This window comes from Cydia fagiglandana, chromosome 4 (assembly GCF_963556715.1).
Source record: "Cydia fagiglandana chromosome 4, ilCydFagi1.1, whole genome shotgun sequence".
NCBI classification, from domain to species: domain Eukaryota; kingdom Metazoa; phylum Arthropoda; class Insecta; order Lepidoptera; family Tortricidae; genus Cydia; species Cydia fagiglandana.
The window spans coordinates 12,259,468-12,265,467 of NC_085935.1; positions in this window are offsets into that span (position 1 = coordinate 12,259,468).

Genomic DNA, 6,000 nt, shown 5'->3' on the forward strand with positions numbered 1-6,000 from the left:
GTCAGTCAGAGCATCAATCAAGTCAGAAGGCCTATCACGAATACCGAAGTTCGAAAATTGCGGACAACTTTCTCTGTCACTCTAATTACACCTTTGGAGTAAAAAAATAAGATGCAAACGGCAATTTGCAAACCTCGGTGTTCGTGATAGATCCTCAGAGCAGCTTCAGTGCTGCCACCTATTGAATACTACGAAGATCGTTCTTTTTCTAGCTAGTTATAGAATCAATTAGAATACAATCGCGTAAGTTCCACGACGATACCGCGTAACTCCGCGCTACTTACCTTGCGACTCAAATGCGGCTTGCGAGGAGGGTTACGATCAAGTTACGATACCTACTCTAAGTGTCGTGTATTCCACTGTAGCGTCAAAACTACTGAGCCGATTTTGGTAGTCTATACTTTTTAGCCGACTTCGACATTTTACAAAAACCCTAAGATATCGGATTTTCAAAATATTTTAAAACGCTTTGCTTGTTCACTTTAATTTTTAGGTAAGTATTCTAGCTGAATACGACAAATTCAAAAGGAAAGTTTGTTTACCCGACTACGCATGTAGGTATAATGTTTGTATTCTTATTCAACAATACGAGTACCTACAGGGTGTCCCAGAATTCGACGTCAAGCCGTAAACGGATGATAGACCAAGTCATAACAGTTATCATAAAAATACAAAAAAAAAATCCAACTCATGTTCTTTAAAAATTATGGTCACTTTAAAAATTCACTAAAAATCCACACCCTGTAATTATTCATGATTACACAATAATAAAAAAATTAGAATAAATTATGGAATTTGTAGTAACAAGAGTTAAAGAACCATTACAGGGTGTGGATTTTTTTGTGAATTTTTAAAGTGACCATAATTTTTAAAAAACATGAGTTGGATTTTTTTTTGTATTTTTATGATAACTGTTATGATTATGACTTGGTCTATCATCCGTTTACGGCTTGACGTCGAATTCTGGGACACCCTGTAAGTATATGTCATATCTCTGTGACTCGGATTACATAGGTTACATTTTTAACCGACTCCTAAAAAGGACGTTGCTTGGTCGGTTTAAAATTTGGAGTTGAATGTTGATCCATTATAAGAACCAGGACCACATGATTTTATTCGGACTTATATATACGTATCGCATTTCTGGCAGACGAATAATTCATATTTTTAGGCTTTAAAGAACATCCGTCAGCAAAATTTCTTATAATATAGGTACCTAATTGTTACTAGGTACAATAATACTTTAGATTTTATCTATCTATCTCTCCTATATTCATTCAGGGGATAAAATTAGCTACGAAGTAAGTAGGGCATAGGCAGGAGATGCGTATCGATCGCACGCACTGCTGAATCAGCAGCCGCCGGCTCGAGAGCACTGCGCCCTGAGAACTAGAGGCTACAAAGGCCCACTCGGGGAACCCGGGTTAATGGTTAACAATCGATTGTTAATTATTAATTAAATGCCAACATAAGGGTCTAACTAATGAGGCTTTCTATAAGTTATTTGTAGCTTTCTGTGAAAAACTTATTTTAAGAACATAGGGTCATTGCGTCAGTTTATCGCCGGTGCCTGTTTCCTTCCACTTGGCGTAGTTGCTATTGCAAATTATAAATATTTCTTGAATATATATATAGGCATATATTTCAAATATACGCAATTCTGTAGCAACTACGCCAAGTGGACGGAAACAGGCACTGGACGGTAAACTGACGCAATGACCCTATTTATCTGATATGCTTACCTGTACCTAATGTGTAATGGTATTTTCCTACTAGTCAAATCAGTTACTTTTTTAGAACTGTCAAAACGATTTGCTAATATGGAATTTATATGAAACATTACATCGTGACGTCACGGTCAACTCACCTACTTTTTGTATTTCTATCCGATTGATTAAATACAACTTGTGCTGAAAAATAACTCCTATCTGTGTTTTTGTAATAATTATCTGGTGCTTTATTTCCTACATGGTGTAAAATAATTTATTTTAAATACAGTGTAATACCCTATTAAATTTTATCGTCAGAAGTAAGTAGGGCATATTTATTTGACAATATGCTTAGGAACAGGAATTTTGTAGTTCACCTAGGAGATAAACAAAGCCGCCTTAGAACCTTAAACAATGGCATTCCACAGGGATCTACACTGGCCCCACTGCTCTTTAATCTATATACTTATGACCTACCTAAAACAGTCTCTAGGAAATTTGTGTATGCAGATGATATCACCATTGCGCACCAGCACAAGACATTCGAGGTATCTGAAGAGCAGCTCAACAAAGATCTAGGTTCTCTAAACGAGTACTTTAGGAAATGGCGGCTTGTTCCAAATGCCAGCAAAACGGAAGTGTCGACGTTCCACCTCAACAACAAGCAAGCTGCTTTTATTCCAACGGTAGCATTTGATGGTGAAATATTAACTTTCAACCCGCACCCTAAATATCTTGGTGTTACGCTGGACCGCTCACTTACTTTCGGTCCCCACCTTCAAAAGCTGAGCAAAAAACTTGTGACCCGAAACAACATTCTCCACAAATTAACTGGCACGACTTGGGGAGCAAAAGCGGACGTTCTTCGTACAACTGGGCTGAGCTTAGTCTATTCTGCTGGTGAATACTGCGCACCAGTCTGGCTCAATAGCGCACACACAGAGAAAGTTGACGTGCAACTGCCTAATACTATGCGATGTATATCAGGCACGATCAAATCCACACCCGTACAATGGCTCCCAACCCTAAGCCACATCCCACCACCTCATCTTAGACGACAATTGGCACTGGTAAAAGAAGCGAACAAAATTCACAGCGACCCGAACCTGCCGAGCCACCAGGAATTCCTTAACCCACCACAGCATCGTCTGAAGTCTCGACACCCGCCCTATCAAACCGCTCAAAACCTGACGCAAGGTGGCTTCAATATAAAAGACGCTTGGAAAGATGAGTGGCAATCTAACCTGCCAAACCCCAGCCTAAATGCCTACGATCCTACCAAAAAGCCGTATGGCTTTTCAGCATCTAGGAAGGAATGGTGCCAACTAAACAGACTCCGTACCGAACATGGACGCTGTGCGGACTACCTGTTTAAGTGTGGTTGGCGAGACTCACCAGCATGTGACTGCGGGGCCCCAGTACAGACTATACACCACATTATACATAGTTGCCCGAAACGGAAATATGTCGGAGAGGCCCTAGACCTTCACTCGCCTAATGCACACGCTGCCCAATGGGTGAAGAATTTAGATATCGTATTGTAAATATTGTAATTGATAATTAGCGACTCTGTAAATGCCATACGAATAAATAAAGTAGGGCATAGCCATATGTGTATCGATCGCACGCACTGCTGAATCAGCAGCCGGCAGCTCGAGAGCACTGCGCCCTGCATGATCTGAAGACCTACAGCTAACATCGAAAAACCGACAAATTATTATTACGTCTCTATCCCTCGAATATGCAAGAACGAAGGAGACAAATAACGATTTTCTATTTTTCGGTGTAGGTACAAACACTATTGTAATCTAACCACATATCCAATTACTTACCGTACATTATAAAGTGTGGTGGAGGTAATTTCTTTTCAATTCTACTTTCTTTATTACTCATATAGATGTGGCAAATCAGCTACCCAATTACTTTGTTATTGGTTCAGCACCTAGGTATGGCACTAGGGTTGCCAGATCGAAAGGCGCTAATATCGGGAAATAATATCTATTTTTCGGGATTTTGGGACTTAATTCGGGAAAAAAAAAATACATTCATATTAAAGTGATTATATTAAAAACAACGATATTTTACATTATTGGCACTACGTCAGCTCGCTTGCTCGGCGACAGTTCGGAACTTGAAATTATTGTTTTATAACGTGAAGCTGTTTTTCGGGACAAGTTTCACTTTGTCGGGAATCGGGAACACATGCTAAAAATCGGGAGAATCCCGCCAAATCCCGACCATCTGGCAACCCTATATGGCACGTAAATATGGTAATAAACGCAAGTAGGTACCTAGGTATACCTACTTGCGTTTATTACCATATTTACGGAGGTGAAAATTAATAAATCTATGGCGCACGTGAGATCACGGGGAGGGCTGTTGAAGTTTTTTCATCCGGAATGAAGTGATAACCGCTAATGACACCCTTGAGCCGCCGAGTCATCCGCCACACTCGAGAGATGAATTAAATTATATCGCATTTTAATTATCCTGTTATCTGGCCTGGGCGCTTTGAGATAAAACAGAAGGGGAGAATTATATTTAGGTACCTATTACACCTTTTGCTCTGACTATAAGCTGATTATTATTACTTATATTTTAACTTAAAATTTCAAAGTAATGCGACATCAGTCATCGAACAAGTAGATACCTAAGTCATAAACTAAACTATATATACCCAAATGCGCCTAAACGAAAGGTGCTAGCAATCATTTTATAGCGACGTTTAATTAAATTGTAGGCAATGATGCCTGGAGGTGCAAATACACGATGATTTTTAAGAGCCCTTCAACGTGCACACTAGCGCCACAGCTAAATTTCATTTCATTTCATTTCATTATTTATTCATGAACAATATTAATTGTGTATGAAATATAAAAATATACAAAAATTATTCAAATTACATAAACAAATAAAAAAAATATACATCTTAAAAATAAACAGAATTAATATTTACAAGAGCATGAATATACCTATTACAAAATGTCAAACAATAATAAATTATATGTAATAATTAAAAAAAAAAAGAACTAAAATACAGTAATTATAAAAAAAGAAACTCAATTTATAACGGTACCTATGTCAAAAATTCTTCTACCGTATAGTAACACTTCTCTACCAAAAAAGCATTCAATTTATTTTTAAACAAGATTGTATTGTTTACTGTCTTAAGCTCGGCAGGTAACTTATTAAATAACAAGACAGATTGGTAACTAGCACAGTGCTTGGCCACTTTGAGTTTTGTGGTGCCTTGTAGTGGCAAGTCTTTCCGCCTTGTCGCCAGGCGTTTAACTCTTTGTTCCTGCGTTTCAATATCGTCCATGTGCTTGATCAAGTCTGTAAGCACCACTAAAATATACAGACAGGAGATAGTCAGAATTTTAAACTTGATAAAGTATGGTCTGCAAGATGTTTGTTGAGGAATTTGAGCCATAATTCTAATTGCTCTTTTTTGCGCAACAAATGCAGCCTGGACATTATATTTATAACTATTACCCCAGAATTTTATACTATAGCGTATCTTAGATTCCACTAAGGCGTAGTAGACCATTCTCAGTTGTGCCAGCTCTAGCTCGTCCCGAAGACTCCTAAGAGCAAAGCACGCGGAACTAACAGAGCCTACTACTGCAGTTACTTCTGGCTTCCAATTTAATGTACTGTCAATATAAACTCCAAGAAATTTGACTGACTCCACTTGCTCAACGGCATCGCCTCTAATTTTGAGCTGGAGAGAGTCTTTCGTTCTAACTGTTGATTTGAAAAGAAGAACGTTAGTTTTACTACAGTTCAACTCAAGGCCATTTATTTCAAACCATTCAATGAATGTTTCTAGTGCATAATTAACTCTTTCATTTAGCTGCGAAACGTTATCCCCGAAAATAACCGCATTTGTATCGTCAGCAAAAAGGACTAATTTAGTGTCTTGTACTTTATTATGTATAAAAGATATCAAGTCATTGGTAAATATAATGAAAAATATGGGTCCCAAAATGGAACCTTGTGGTACTCCTCTATGAATATTAGCAACACTAGATTTGTAGAATTTTATATGATCATTTTCCGTCCATCGTATTTGAACAAAATGTTTCCTATTTAATAAATACGAACGAAACAGGGCCAGTGCTTTTCCTCTGATACCGTAGTGCTCTAGTTTTCCCAGTAATATGTCGTGGTTAACCATATCAAATGCAGAACTCAGGTCGAGAAAAACTCCTGCTACTTTTTTCTTATTATCTAATTGGCTGACCACATCTGCAACGAAAGTACTAAGGGCCTCATTTGTTCCCTTGCC